The sequence below is a fragment of the Anarrhichthys ocellatus genome, unplaced genomic scaffold, assembly GCF_004355925.1.
Source record: "Anarrhichthys ocellatus isolate YVR2014 unplaced genomic scaffold, GSC_Weel_1.0 scaffold5, whole genome shotgun sequence".
Classification (NCBI taxonomy): domain Eukaryota; kingdom Metazoa; phylum Chordata; class Actinopteri; order Perciformes; family Anarhichadidae; genus Anarrhichthys; species Anarrhichthys ocellatus.
In genome coordinates, this window is record NW_022280035.1 from 1,276,166 (window position 1) to 1,293,172 (window position 17,007).

A 17,007-nucleotide genomic window follows, 5' to 3' on the forward strand; every position below is an offset into this window, starting at 1 on the left:
GTTTTGTGTGTGTGTACCAGCATGACTCCGCCTCCACTCTTTTATATTTGGAGACATGCAGGTGAAAAGAGAAACTGTTTGGAGGACACTTAGGTTGAGTGTTTAGCTGCACTTTGCCGGTAGTTGCGCTGAATCACCTCATAATTAAGAACACGCTTTAATATTCCAATATGTCAACTGTGTGGACATAAAGGCAAGTAGACCACAGCATTCTGACAACATTCAACACAACTAAATGTAAAACAGTTCATACTAAGACAAACAGTCGGACAGTAGAATAGTTTAATATCCTCGCTTCCATCTCCTGAGACTTTGCATAACAACTATCTTCCAACAGACATGGCTTAATTTCCTGCCATGCTCATAGATTACTTATGTTTTTACAATACAGTAAGCGTTACATGAAATATAAATTAATCCACCCATTAGTTATTTGTAGCATATCACCCTGTACAAAAGTTTTCCTCACTCAGATATAATCATGGCTTATCATCATTTGATAATATTAAAGCTGCCGGATGTTTCTTAAGCGCCGGCATCGCTCAAAAGACGTTTTAATAAGATCATTTGGACCTGATTTAAAAGTCAGTTTTTATTGAGCCCTTCATCACAAGTATATCTGAAAGAACTTTTCAGAGAAGGAGCGTACTTTGATCCTGCAAAAAATCAGCACACAATAAAATGATCCAGGACAAAATTCAACAAAGGGAATTAACCAAAGCGCTATATCCACAGTAGTACGTTTGAAAGACATAAATGGCCTAACGTTATCGTAAAATCCAACCTCATAGCCTTCCTTGCAATAAAAAAACGTAGACATTGAAGATAAGTATCTATCTGCAGAGCAGGTTCTGTTTTTATGAAAGTATGTCTCTGTGATGATGAATGAAAACAACAAACACATACTTCCACCTACAATAATGTCCTGCAGTAACAAAAGTGAAATACACCCTGAAGAGATCTCGTAATACTGTATCTGTGCTTTATGGTGTCTCACAAGGGTCTTCGTTAGTAGTATTATTACCTCCACCAGGAGATAATGGGATTGGTCTTTGGTGAGCGAGTGTGTGCGTGCATCTCCGTGTCTGTCCACGGCTACAGTCTTGCATTCTGCTGCTCCAAACTGCATAACATGTTGGGTGGCAAGTTGTGGCTGCATGCTCAAGGGCCTCTCGTGGTTACAGTGACTCACACTTTCTCAAAACACCTTTTATTGCCTGTTTGATGCTGCCATGATTGACTGCTGTCTACACACACACACAGCCCAGACACAGTGGGGGGTAAAACATTTTGGTTTGTACGGTGTGTGTGTGTTAGGCTATCTGCTAACAGCTAACGGAGCTAACAGCACACACACACACAGCTGGGTTTTTTTCACCACTGCTAACAGAACCACACACACTGGATTGTGTGTGGCCTTTGGCCGTGCTCTGCAACCAAAGACACATTTATCACATGCCTGTTTTTATTGGGCGTCAACCTCACGTTTACACTAGTATTGTCAACAAAAGAAAATAGACTTCAAGCCTAAACAAACGCTTCAAGTCAAGTTGACGGACCTAAGTCGTGTACCAGCACAGAGCCGGTGCAGACATCTGCATAGATAAGAGTGTATCCGTTGTGTGAGATGTGCGACTGAAACAAAATGTCTGATACACATGCACAACATGCAGTCTGTGATTTGTGATTTAAAAGGGTAACTGCTGCTCATGTTTTCTAAAGTCAAAGCCACACAGTTGAGACGAGGCCCATTCACGGTCTAAAGGTTATATTTGTTCAAAGAACTGTGCTGAAATAATTAACACCAGTGTGACTTATTTTCTGTTTGTGCAGGCTGAAAGTGATGTCAAGATCTTATCCTCAAAACGTTTCTACATAGTTTCTTTGTCAATACAAAGATTCTATATTGACTTTGGTATCAATACTCATAATGTTGTGGCTGAAAAATCAATCTCCAGAGGAAACAAACATCAGCTAGATAAGGAATATTGGGTGATCTTATTGGCGAGTTGAGTCGGATATCTTAGCACAGAGGGCTTATCTTACAACCATGCTGCACACAGTTTGCAATAATGTGCATTTGCATCAGTGCATTCAGACTGCTGAGTGCAGACAACTGTGATATTAGTCACAAGATTCAAGCATGTGGTTGTTCAACGGTTCAAGGGTTCAAACGTTCAAGGATGAAGGGTTGTCAGGTGAAAGGATTAAAGTTAGTATGGGTAGATTTAGTCATATTTAGTCCGTGTTTTAATATATATATAAACTCATCTGCAAAAATGAAATAAAAACTGTTCCTCATTGTTGGAGGAAGTACTCTACTTAAAGTTACTGTGAGGAACTTTTAACTGGTTATGAAGCTGTTTCTATTTCATACTGATGCCTCTATTCAAACTTCATAAGTAAACGAGACCATCGGCGAGAAGATTGTCTATTTCTACTTAGTTATTCTTAATTCATTTTCATCATGACATCATGCAGGTTCACCCGAAACTCCTACAGCTCAGACTCCACCGCAGACAGACACTTTGCTGCAGCCTTTGACCTGCAGTGGGAGTTTCTAAAAAGAAAAGTAGCAATGCAATGCAAATATACTCTGTACAGTACTGTATGCAACTGTTAAAGCTACCGACCTACATTCAACATTTAGGTCAAAGTTGCCAGCGAACTGTACTTAAAGTATTAAAGTAAACTTCTTGCATAATAGTCCCTTTCAGAGAGCTATATTTAAATACATATCATATTATTGGAATATTATTATGGATGCTTTAACATGTATTAAATATAATGAATTTATATTGTATGAATCTTGTACTTTTTTTGTCACATTTGAAACTCCAGCTGTCAATTAAGTGGAGTAAAAAGTACAATATTGGAGATAATATGACATCTAATGAAGCTTTTAATATATTATAGAAACAGTTCACACATAATGTTTATGCTCATGTTCCTGTTGGTTTGTGAATCTGTGGAGCAGCCATTCAGTCCACGTCCTGCTCTTGTTGCCTTCAGATTACTTTTCCTCACCTTGAAGACTTTCTACCTTCCGCTTTTTAAAGCCGAACAGAGACACACAAAGGTGACATTTCTTTGTTAAGCTCTCTTTGAGCTCGTATGAATGACGATATGAATGGTTGTATTAGCCTGCATTAATATGGTTTTAAATAGGGCATGAGCTCTATTGGGAACGACTTTAAGGAGGAACGAACAGTTAAAAGGAAAGAGGAACGACTCCCAGACTGACAGCCAGTGTTGAAGAAGAGGCAAGCAGCACAGTTAAAGAAATAAATAAACTTGAAAATGAAACAACCATCACGGATGTCATTATACTGCCAAATGTGTCTGTGGAAATGGGCATTCTTATCGTTCACTTAGCCAACAAATGATTTGATGTCTTTTTGCTCCACACAAACTATTTGCGTGAAATATACATTTGAGCTCTGCCATCATCGTGCATTATCATAAACTATAAACTGTATGAATATCTCGGAGCAAAAAGTGACTCAACGGTCATGGCAACAAAGAAAGAGCCTTCCTATAATAATAAAACCCTTGGCAAGCATGATTAGGATTTTAAGATACAGGGCCTGTCCGTAATAGTTCACAGACCTGTCAATCATCCGAATCCCCCTGACTCTTTGTTCACCCCTACAAGGCGACAGCATGAAGAAAGAGCATGTTGTATCTGCACAACAGAACAGACTGAACATTAAATTAATCTTCTTTTCAAAGTAAACACGCACAAGCAATTAAATTACTTTCTAAATACATATAAAAGGATTTATTATGAGATAGATGTTCCATTTTCTTAATCACAGGTTGCTTTCAAACATTACACAACAAATTCACAGAGAACAAGAACCTTTTTTTTGTAATTGTGTTGTATGTAATCGTCTTTAAATCTAACGAATACACCATCAGCACAGACTTAATATGTAAATTGCACCAACGTCAGCACAGAAGAATGCATTCATTTCCCAGCAGTTACCCTTCCCTCGACCTGCTGTTTACACTTGAGGCATATTATGGATGAGGGATTTCCAGCCGGCTCTCATTTTGCCAAAACACACATATAGACACAAAAAAACCCACCTGCAGGTTTACTAGACCATGATAGCCCCACCAGCGTTTTGGGGCTTTCATGTGATTGCACTTATCAATCTGACTCTTGATGTGTGAGCACAGAGCGAGAAAGAGAGCGGATTACAAATCAGCTGACTCCCCACATTTTCTTCCAAGTGACTTATTAGAAGAGTTACTCTGAGCGGACTGTTGGACCGCAGAGGGGGGGTTGGCTGAGTAAGACCCTCAACGGAGCCAATCTCCCCCTTTCTCACAATGGTAGATTACTTTAGACAACACTCCTCGGTTTCACTCATTAACAAGTGGAAAGACCCTTTCTGCTTCGCTCAAGGATCTTTCTTCTTCACCCACAATTCTTGTCACCTTCATATTTCAAAAATATTTGCCCTGTAATAGTTTTTGTTTGGTTCCCACAAGGCTACAGTAATTTGCAGGGTCATTGAAAAGCCTCAAAGAATGTTCCAGAAACTCATCACTCACCTGTTTTGCTTTTGGCTCTGCAGTGTTTGTCTGCTTACCTTGTCACTTGTTCTGTCGAGCTGATAATAGAACAGCAAGAAGGAGGATTTCCTTTCAGCACAGCTGCTGGTTTCAGAGTACTGTTCCTGTTTGTGTCTGCCCCCAATTATCTGTTCTCGCTGCTCAGCACAAATAAGGGTTACCAAGACCTACCATCATCACTGGTGCATGCTCATACTGAACTAGATCAACAAGCCACAGCTCTGTGAAAACATCCTCTTTAGTGTTACAAAACTAAATCCCCTAATACTTACAAAACATTATTGAAAAAGCAAATTGGAACATGTACTTTCATCTTGTCATATTTACATGCATCTCAGTGTAAATTAAACCCATCCAAGTCTTTGCTGAGGCAAGTTAGCTGATAATTCGCCAATTACACTGCATAATTATTCCACCACTAGAGACCCCGGAAGCAATTACAGGAGGATTGGACATTAGCAGTCCTGTACGTTCGACCGGTGGCAGATCAGGCTACTCCATTACAGAGTAAACACACAGCTCTTCAGGAGACCTCGAGCTAAATGCTAGTTGGATGAAAAGCCCCTAATGGGCTCTGTCACTGGGGTAATAGTTTTCTTATCAGAGACAAAGAGGCCTAAATGACTATGAAACACATCAAGGGGACATAAGCAAATATTGAAATCGGAAAATTGACATGGCCAAAGGGTGACCCCAATGAAGAGCAGATATCAAATCAAAACCAGATTACTGAATACTCCCCTAAATGTGTGCTGAGAGTCTTTAGCAGTTGCATGAAATACCCTTAACACAGTCTATCATCGCTGTAATGTCCTTATAAAACCTTTGCACATTCAAACTATGATATTATATTCAACTACCAGTTCTCATCAATTCCTTAACCGGACAAGTGTTGTTGCTAAGGTAATCAGTCTAAAAGTAATTTCCTTAGAAACAGATGGTTTATTTCAGTTATGACTGTAATTCATAGTGTATATAAGAACCCATTGGTTTTTGGACTACGGTTTTGAAGCCTCGAGTTCGTCATGTTTGGTTGTCACCATCTTGTTTTTTAGTGACATGAGAGCGTGGAGCTAAGTCTGAATGCTCAATAAGACATTTTTAAGCGACCACAAATGTCACAAATATCTTTGATAAACCGAAAACACACTGCGAAAGGGTTAAAGTTGTAAGACGAAAACACGGAAAACTCCCAGACCAAATAACGCAGTGGCAGCGACCTGTCAATCACCGTGTAGCCCCGCCCTAAAGCATCCCCTGCTTTATGGTCTGTGTGACTCTAAATGGACCATAATGTACTAAATGAACATCATGCTGTATTGAAGAAGACTTGAAACTAGAGATTGAGACCATAAACTCATGTTTACAATGTTTACTGAGGTAATAAATCAAGAGAGAAGTAGAGTCATTTTCTCATAGACTTCTATACTACCAGAGGAGTCGCCCCCTGGTGGACACTAGAGAGAATGCAGCTTTAAGGCACTTCATCATTGACTTCACTTTTCAGAACCGGCCTGCTGTAATTCTTCTTTTAATGACAAAGGAATGATTTGAATGAAGTGACCGGCAGGATGACAAAGATGTTTCTGTCCGTAGGTCCAACACTTCCAGAATGAAATAGCAAACAACTACATAAGATGGATTGCCTTGAAATTTGGTTCAGACATTGATGGTCCTCAGAGGATGAAGCCTACTGACTTTGGTACAGACATTGATGGTCCTCAGAGGATGAAGCCTACTGACTTTGGTACAGACATTGATGGTCCTCAGAGGATGAAGCCTACTGACTTCTGGCTTTTCCTCTATAGCGCCAACATGAAGTTGATACTTGCTTTTCGTGAATTGTTTTAACAACCATTTTTATGGATCGTCATGAAACACGATTCAGACATTCATGACCCACTTTGGATGAATCTGTGAGAGTCAAGTCCCTGCACAGAGTGACAAGCCTGTTCAGTGTCACCTGACTCCGTGTCCTCTCCTGTTACCTCTCTGATCTAGACAACCATCACCTTCCTGTGTTTTCTGTCCTCGGCGGGTCTAAGGGATTTATTAGCAAGCAATGCGTAAGGTCGCAGGAATGTACTCCAGTTTCATCCATTGAACCTGATGGTGACTGGCACCCACGCCTAACGTGGCAGGCAGCTCCGTCTCTTTAAGTCTGCGTGGGCTGCCGAGTGTGTGGATCGGTACTCCTGCTTAATACCCGTCTGAGGCCCCGGGCTCTGGGGCGATTGGAAATGGGGAGGACGCGCGGAGACCCGACGCTGGGTCCCAGGTGTGCACTTAACGCCACCTATCAATTCCGGCCCGGGGTGAGGGAGACAACAAGTCAGATCAAATCACGATCCAGTGCTGGAGGATGCATTTCAGCCTGCCTCATTGCCGTGCTGGTCACATGATAACACCACAGACTGAGCTAGGATGAGTCAACGGCTGCAGGAATCACAGCCACACACCCATCCAAGGTGATGTGTGGGAAAGTGTGAAATGAATCTAGACTCTGGGGCGTATCACTCATAATCCCCTGTTAGAGTCATATCTATGATAAGAGACAACCAGGAGAAGAATATAAAAAAAGAGAAGTAATGGCAGCATCTGAAGCTGCCTATTATGTGGCTCCCCGTATCCGCCCACTGCTTGGTCCAAGGCTGTCTGTGCCGCTCGGCTCTGGCACAGCGACTCTCTCTGTGATACCGCAGAGCTCTCTCAGTGCAGGGAGCGCCGTGCCGACGCCAAAGTCCTGTTATCCAAATCCGTCGGCAGCGTCTCATTTAACAGATAAGAGGCTGATCTACAGGGTGGGCAGGAGATAGACCTACGAATACAAGGCCTCTCTTGTCGCTCGCTCGCCATTCTACGCATTCCTCGAATGTGTATGGGTATGTGCAGCCGAACAGAAACCTCCAGGTTCTTTTTCCTTTATCCCCTCAGGCTCAGATGCACTACTACAGAATTTAAATCACAATGTATTTGTGCTATTTATCTGCCTGAATTGTTTTTAGTATTAGATATTGTAAATCACAGCCAACGCTTCCTTTTCATACTGACAAAATATAATACCAAGCAAACAAGCGTAGCTCCAAACAGCACACTAATGCTGGTGCTAACACTTCTCTGTTAGTATAGTTAATCTGTGTCTAACAAAATACGGTTCTGAGTATTTACAGTATGGGTGGATGCATAATATAAAGACGAAGGGCTCAAAAGAATATATGCAATGATTCTGTTATCTTAAACATCAAGTCAGTGGGGGTCAGCAGTCTTTCCTCCATCATCAACGCAGTGTTTTGAGCTTTTTAAAGTTGAATAAAAGAAACTAAAGTTCTCAAATGTTAAACGCCAGCAGCCACACAAAAATGTTGTCTAAGTAAAACTTTTTTTTAAATGAAACAAGAAGTACGCTCAATGCTACTGAGACATTTCAGTTGCCACAGAAACATTTTGCCGCTGAACACCCAGCGCCAGCCATGCTGCTCAGTTCCCAACAGCAGTATATATTGTGGCTATGCTAGTTAGCTTCCAGTTGAATGCACATGCTCAGCAACATAGTGCGTGGGACAGTGAAGGGTTAAAAACCATCAATGAATAATCAAAGCCCAGGAACAGGCACGGACTGGCACGCTAACCAGCTCCCCGTTCGTGTTTCTCAGTGATGGTTTTTTGGGCCTTTTGTTGGCTGCGTAGTTAACAAACATTCTGCCTTCATCCTTTATGTCCTCCTCACTGATGGAGGTCTGACATGGGACAAAACGTTCGTACCTTTGCTCTCAATAAATGCAACACAAAAACACTTAATTTGTCAGTTGCTGGATTGTAGATCTCATGTCATTTAAAGTTGCAAAAATGTTCATAATTAAATGTTGGAATGCATATTTCCTTTCAATGTCTGCAAATGAAGGCTCTCTTATGGTTCAGCCGCTAACGTTCAGTACTTTCCAAAGTTATTCTAAAGAATTTACTTCCACACTATTGTGGTATTGTGCACAAGTGCAGTATTGTGCTCCAGCACAGATTTCATTACCTGTTTCCCCACTTCAGTGTACTTTCAAGATCAAAAGCTGTTTGAAGGTACTCTTCATACCTGATACATGAGACTCAGCAGATAGCCCGTCTCTCAAGTTCAAGAGCTTTGATGGGGCCCTGCGACAGGAAGTTATTAGTAAGTTATGTTAAAAGTTAATTTCACACTTTTCTGTTTAAGGCGAAACACTGCAGACAAAAGCATTGCTTCTCTTTACTGGTCAAGTTTGAGATTTGGGGCTATTTTGCTTCCATAAACACACATTTTGGAAAACATTTGACTGCTTTGTTGATTTCCCTCTTTAAAAACCTTCAACTTTAATATGTTAACAAAATGAAACAAGATGTGAGGCTGGCTTTCTGTTCTGGGAGTTTATGCAAATCAGCACATATTAAATATTAAATATTCTCATATTCAAACACATTTTCAGGAAACCTTGTAATACAAAAAAATAATTGTCTGAGTAATCTGAGCTTCATGCAGATCTATTAGTTCAGAACGTTACCCTATATTCACCCGAGTCTCCCCTTAAAGAGTTACAATATTTAATCTGCTCCATATTTTTCTCAACAGCAGTCAGAATATTTGAGGAACTAATAAAGCAGAATTGAAAACCACAGTCAGGTTCTTATTTCCAATTCTCTTTGTGTAGTTGTGAGTTCTCGTTCCCTCTTTTGCACCTCAGTGAAATTAAAGCCAGGACTTCCCACCGTACTCATCAGATCAGGTTCCTGCCTTCAGGCTGCTTCCAACCACAAGACATGAAACCATACCGTCATAATGTTGCCTACATTGCATAGTTGTGCACCTGCCGATGAAACACTATCATCTGGTCTGTTCCAGACACAGCCTGGAGGAGCCCGTCCTCTCACATCTGCCATGATCTCATCCTCAGTTAAAACACAGTCGGAATCAATGCACCTTCAACCCAGGGCTGAGGTCTTGTTATCGAGACATTTAACAGTTACACATTTGGTTTTGCTGCATGATCGTAAAAAAAAAAAGGAGAAGAGGACCTGCATGAAGTCTCACTTATCTGGCTGCAGGACGAGACTCATTATTATTAAATGAAAGAGACATTCTGTAGTGATCTGTCTCTTAGAATAAAACGGTCTTACAGTAAGTCTGGGCTCTGAAACAATCCTTTTAAAGTCCCATCTTTAGGTTTAAGTGATGTCATAGCTGTTTAGTTGAGATTAGATCTGAAGACAAAGGATTTCTTTGCTGCTTGAATCAATGTCATCTCAGATCTGCGGAGACACTTTTTAAAGCTGCAATTAATTGTTTTATTATCTGTACGGTGCAGTGGCGGAAATGCGACAAGTGAATAATATGTTTACTGGTTTCAAAGTGGACCCATAGATACACCTTTAAGGTATGTTCATGCAGTGTTGAGGGGAGAAAGTTTCACCAGCCATGCTAGGATTTGACGTCAGCGTCTCTGTAACCACCAGGCTGCTCTTCAGAAACCAGAAGACGTAAGAGCTCAAGGAGATTATTGACACATTGATATATCCAATCTTTTCTTATTTTTGTGCATTGTGAAGCAAACAGTTGTGATCGCTCCTGTCACATTCCTCAAAAAATACAACATTAGTTCAGTACTGCATCAGTCAGAAGATTAGCACATTAGTATTCGTAGCACAGCGACGGGAATCACGGAGATAAGGCTTCAGTAACCAGAGCAGAACTTAAAGAGAGAGTTCACCCCCAGATCAAAAGTACATGATTTTCCTTTTACTTGCAGTGCTACTTATCAATCTAGATTGTTTTGATGTGAGTTGCCGAGTTCTGCAGATGGAGATGAATACAGTGCTTATGGTGCTCAAAGCGCCAAATAAATACGTTTAAAAAACTCAACTCCCGCAGGAAATAAGCATGCGTCTACTTTCGGACCAGAGGCTTGTACCGGATGGAAACATTAATGGTGTCCTCCTCGGCTGATCTGTAACCAGGCGGTAACCTCTGTTTCTGCCGAGTGAAGCTGATGCAGAAGTGTCTTTAAAGCTGCATTCTCTCTACTGTCCACCAGGGGGCGACTCCTCTGGTTGTATAGAAGTCTATGAGAAAATGACTCTACTTCTCTCTTGATTTATTACCTCAGTAAACATTGTAAACATGAGTTTATGGTCTCAATCTCTAGTTTCAAGTCTTCTTCAATACAGCATGATGTTCATTTAGTAAGTTATGGTCCATTTAGAGTCAAACAGACCATAAAGCAATATGATTATTAAAATATGATTACTATTGTTCATTGGTTGTGAAAAAACAACATGGCAACGGCTGTAATCCAAAATGGCGACGGCAAAATCACCGAACTCGAGGCTTCAAAACGGCAGTCCACAAACCAACGGTGACGTCATGATGAGTAAGCGCCACAAGCAGAGTGCCGTCTAGTTCCATTACATTGTAGAGAAAGCCAAAACATCTCTGTGGCCGATATCTGCAAAAAAAAAAACACAACAATCTAGGTTGATAAATAGAGGAAAAATATGTATTTTGGATTTTGGGCTGAACTTTTCCCTTTAAACCTGCAATAAATCAATTTCAATATTCACTCTCTTTTAAACTCTGTTTTTGTTCTCTGTGCCAACTGCTGAGGCCGGGAAACATCTGGCTCTTTAGCTGTCTAACTGCTCCGCTATGTTCACCAGATATATTTGGTGCAGATCGGGCAACATGTCGAGTTTTGTTCTCTGAAAACAGCTGCATGCTACGTCCAAAAACGAGGCTATGAGAGCGGCGAGAGTGAACCCAAACAGACAGCAGAACAATGAGCAGAGATTCTATATAAAGCTCAGTAAAGCAGAAGAGAGCAGCGGACTCAGATGATCGTTCCTCACTTTGAGCAGCTGCTTTCAAATCCTCACATTATTTTCACATCGTCGGTTGATACAAAAATATTGATTATAGTCGCTTTGAGCGACTGGCCAAGCGGAGGAGTTCAGTGACAGCTGTGAAACATTGAAGGCTGTGATGAATATCAGATGGCTTTTCTTGGACAGTGATCTCACCTTTGATATAAATATCAAACATACAACTAAAAGTGCCTTTAATCAGATGGAACAGCCCCCCTGTGGTTCAGAGGGGAGCTCATCACTTTGTTCTAAGCTGTCTAAGATGTTTCTGCTTTAACCTCGTCTTTTTGTAAAAAAAACGTCAATCAATTTCCTTATTTCATTCGGTTTACTTTTGATCATTCTGTGTCTGCGGTATCGTGTTTCCTCGACTCAATTTCTTTCTTCTTTTACAGTATTTGTACAAACAGCACTAATGATGTGTCATTGACTGATCGGAAAAGACGCAGTGGATGAAATAGGAAATGTAATACACTGAAGAAATAGAAATGTGGTAAATATAGTAACTCATCATCCTCAGTGCCCATAACGACAAACAGCACATTTGGAGAGCATGATGAACACAATCTGTGTTCTGTAAGCTATTTAATACTAAATCTCATATTAGTATTCCAACTGCAGTCTGTTCTGTCCAAAGTCTCCCTCTCACCCATTGTTCAAAATAATACACTCACTTCAAAGCAATGCTATATGTCTTCAAAGGAAGATTTATGGAAATGTGCCTTCTAATACACATCACCCTTCTGCATCTAAATGCAAATCATTGTCACAGAGGTAAACACACTATACAGCAGTCCGCTGTGTGTCTGTGCACATTGTATTTCTATGTTTCATTCTTTTAGCCGGTACAGACGTTGAAACACTTGTAGATTCTGCAGACTTTATCCTGTGACTTCTTAAAAAAAGGAAGTTATAGTCAAGTTTGTAGGAGGAATGTTTGATGGACATCAAAAGAAGGAATGTCAAACCGTTGCTCCTTTGCGGCTTCCAGGGAGATCAAGCCCCCGCAGAAGTAGCTCTGATGAAAGGGCCACCCTCGTCCTGCGACCTAAACTCTCGAGCTCTGAGGCGCAGACGAAAGCGGAGTATGTCTTCAATCACCATGTGTCAGGACAAAGCTAAGCGGCAGCGTGAAGATCCGACGCAGAGAACGTTGAGCCGTGTTTGTTGTGTGCACGGGAGGAACCGGAGAGGACGCTCCGCGCCTCAGTAATTGCGGTTGTTTGCCCTTGTGTCATCTCTCGTTGTTTCAGTGCCATTTAGTGTGAGAGGCATTTGTTGAGCTTCAATGCTCCCAGACAAGCAGGGTGATATACATTGTGTGTGTGCCAAAGGGTGGGGGTCTGTGTTCCACGGCTGAAATTGGCGCTTTTGTGAATTTGACAACACTATCTAATTTCCAGCTTGATTTGATTTTGGGAAATTATCACATGACAATGAAAACACATGCAAGCACTTCAGGCTTAAACTGACTAAATTATAAATCTGCGTGCCTCCGGCGTGTCGTTCAGTCACTAAAAGTTGGATTCAAACCATAAAATGAACATGTAATTCCCTCTCTTTTACCCTAACACCTTTTCCACTCCACACACACACACACACACGCACACACACACACACACACACAGTGTCGCTCCCTCAGCTTGTCCAGCAGTGATTCAGTGCAGATCTCACTGTGTTTATTACATCCCTGCATTACGTGTGCCAAGTGTATTGATGCAATCACAATTCCCGACCCCCAGTTGATGGCTGTTGTCATATCCGACAGTGCACCTTAGCTGTTTTAAAGCCACATCAACATGACGGATGGTTGGCAGCGGTCTGACCCACACAACCATAATAGTGGTTGCATTTGTCTTTCCTTTTTTTATTTAATAACAAAGCACCCTGTCTCTGTGAGATGGATTTGGAATCACACAGCACCTCCTGCTGTTTGAAAACCAACACATCACTCTGACTCTGGACCAAATGGACCACAGTTACTCCGTCAACCTTTTTTATGGTTAAGTGATCAATTCAAAGGGTGTCGTGAAGCTCCAATAGAGTTGCTTTTGCATGGGTGACAGACTAAACAATAATCGGCCATATTTGTCTTCTATAGCTTTCTCAAAGTTAGGTTTTCATAAGACTTAATACTGCAACGTGTCCCTCGAGGTATAAGGTATAATATATAAGCTTTATTCACTCAGCGGCACTGCACTGGGTTAGGGTTGTGGTAATAATATCAAATAATTGCATCTCTTTCATCTCAATAAGTTATCCAACGTATCCTCATACAATGGTTCGTATGTGAGGATAAGTTACTCCTCATTTCCTATGAAAGACACCAACACGTGTCAATTTCTCTTCATTACAGTAACATGTTTAATTAAAGTCTTCTCTATAATAAACTTCCATCTTAGGTTCAATTAAAGATGGTGAAATACTGAGTTAGGTTTAATAAAAGACGGTGAAATACTTAGTTATGTTTAATAAAATATTGTGAAATACTTAAGTTTAGTAAAAGATGGTGAAATACTTAGTTAGGTTTAATTAAAGATGGTGAAATACTTAGTTATGTTTAATAAAATATTGTGAAATACTTAGGTTTAGTAAAAGATGGTGAAATAGTTAGGTTTAATTAAAGATGGTGAAATAGTTAGGTTTAATTAAAGATGGTGAAATACTTAGGTTTAATTAAAGATGGTGAAATACTTAGGTTTAGGCAACACAACTATTCGGTTACGTTGAGGAAAAGTCCATAGTTTGGGTTAAAATAACCATGTGCAACGAGCAGCCGTCTCATGAGTGAAAGATATTTTGTTGAATAACATAGGAAAAGATTTTGCAGGATATCGTCACGGGGCGTCATTATTTTGCCAGATGAGAACAGCCTGCCAGTGCTTAAAGGGACAGTTCACCCCAAGTCAAAAATACATATCTTTCCTCTTACCAGCGATCTCTTCATGTAGGAACTATTTTCTTTCAACCCTGGTTCCCTCATGAAACAGCTCACAACAAGTCTGTGGATTATCTTGAGTAACCGGGTCATGATTTCTGGAAAGAGACATTGCTGTTAAGTTTATCAAATGTATTATTTTGGCGCTTTGAGCACCACAGAATTATAATTATATTCAAGAGAAGGCAGACATCTCTACTGCTGATATTTCCAAAGGCCACTCACACCAAAACAATCTAGAATGATAAATAGCACTGCAGGTAATGTGGTAACGGTATGCGTTTTTGATTTTGGGGTGAACTGTCCCTTTAAAATGTGGTGAAACTCAGCTGCTGCCTAAGTCATAATTCTCATCATACATTTGGGAAATAAACAGCTAATAACAGAAACAGTGTGAATGTATCTGCTGTAAATAACTTATGTACTTTGTGGGTTTTCTTTTGACCCGCAGACAGAAGAAAAGATGTCACCATCAGACTGACAAAAGGAACAAAACGGAACAGCTTTCAGAAGCAATCGCCCACTATAAAAGTCGAGCAGTGATGAATAGAGGCCTTTTATTTACAAAAATAAAATACGAGTCCACATCCATCCTCTCGCCGTTAATGAGAGGCACCTGGGAAACGACGGAGATAATTTGTGAAATAGATGGTGATGTCACGCTCATCATTACCCAGACATTCCCTCCTCTATAAAGGAAGCGCTGGAGACGTCTTCCTTCAATGTCTTTAAATCAATGAGGCCTCTTGTCGAGTGAAAATTCATCACATTATTTAGTTTGGCGTGAAGAAGACTGATTCACGTCATTCTTTTTATTTAATGTTGTTTATTTCAGACATTTTGTTACCTGGCCTTTATATTGTTACCGATATAACACGAGAGAAAGAGCTCGAGATAATCTGCAGATATTGAATCGTTTTTGTTTTGGCTTTCTGTTTTCTGCATTTCTTTCTACATGCTTTGTATATGCAAGACCAGAAAATGTATGAAAAATACTTTTGTCTTTGTAATCCCGCGTGGCCAAATGTTTGGCATGAAATAAAATAAATCAATGAGCGATACGCAATCTACAAGAATATTAGGATCCACACCCTGTACAGGATGATATAGAACAAATATAAATAATGGTACAAACCTATACACCCATGAATATATTCCTCTTTTTTTCTTGGGAACATTTGCAACGTGAAGATAAATCCACTAGATGGCGCTATGTGAAAGAAAAATACTGATTTCAGTCACACCAGAAACGTATAGAGAAAATGCCCACGAGCTTTAAATGTACATTTGATTGAGCCAACGCATGTTGTTTTGTACAATTTATAATTTGGATGAAGATTAGTCTCAGATCTACATGTTCTGTTCACCTATAGCCGAACAGGGAACTCCTCGACAGGTGGCCTGTTTGACTTGCACCTGGAGTTTAATGCATACATAGTATATAAATAGCAGCTTATAGGCGATTTATATAAAGCAGCCGTGATGCGTTAAAAAAAAAGGATGTACGTGGAGGAAGCGTAGTGCAAATGTTTCCACTAAACACTCATGGAGACGTGGTAATGTCGCAAATTTACCGAACAGTTTGATTGATTCCGCACATGCAATTTCCCGGCTCGTGCCATGATTTCACACCGCGCCGAGGCTCCGACGATCAGCGCACGTGTCAATCTGCGGTGCGTGCGACGGAGAGGGGAGAAGCGCGCTGCGCTCCCCCCAGCGGAGGTCCTGTGGGGGACGGGAGGAGCTCAGCTCACCGGCCGGGGCGGGGATCCACACACACTGAGTCAAACCGACTTTTCTGTTTTTTGTATCCGGAGAGCTGCCCACGAGCTGCCTCCGGTTTAAGGTGATCAGGGTGAGTGGGGTTGGTCGCCGCCTGCGTCTCTCAGTGTGTGTGTGCGCGCGTGCGGGCGCGTGTGTGTGTGTCTCTCCCCCCCCCCCCCCCCCCCTCTCTCTCTCTCTCTCCCCTTCCTCTCAGCGCACAGGCGCCCTGCACCCTCAGTCTGCTGACACACCGGGAGGACAGTCCGCACTACACGTCCGCGTCATTGGACTCTATGTGGATACAAAGCCCGGTCACAACACACATCCATGGGGATACTTTAGTGGGAACTGCAGCCCCGCGACCTTTTACATGAAAACAGGTGAGTGAATATTTGGAATAAAAAATAAAAATAAACGGCACAGCATGTTCCCATTGCTCTAACTTGAAACAGGTGCCATTCGTGGTCGTTGTCATGTTTAGTGATCCTCTAACAGAGAGGCATGTGTTTTTTTTATTCAGCCTAAAAACTCCTCTTAATGAGCAATCACAGAATTATAGCTAGAATCCGGCCTTTTTAACTCTTTATATTCTACTGTCCTTCTACATTACAGCAGTGTGCTATGTTTGTACTTATGTATGAGAATAAGATTCTTATTCTCTTATAAATGAGAATACTATTCTTATGGTCTTATATAAGAGTACGAGATGCTAGATTTCATAAAGCTGATTTAATGGAGCCATAAAGTGACTGGCTTGTTAGATCCAGCATATGGCACCAAGTCACCAGATGAGCAGGGGGGGGGGGGGGGGGGGGGCGGAGGGGGGGGGGGGGAGGGGG

At 41.2% G+C, this 17,007-nt stretch overlaps 1 protein-coding gene across 1 annotated transcript in view; it reads left to right on the plus strand.

The window, feature by feature from the left end:
- Nucleotides 1–16,359: 16,359 nt before the first annotated feature.
- pcbp4 (poly(rC) binding protein 4) overlaps nucleotides 16,360–17,007 on the plus strand; it is a 35,548-nt gene continuing 34,900 nt past the window's right edge. The window contains exon 1 of the mRNA XM_031844909.1: nucleotides 16,360–16,548. The gene's annotated coding sequence lies outside the window, so the exon portion shown is untranslated. The remainder of the gene's footprint in view (nucleotides 16,549–17,007) is intronic.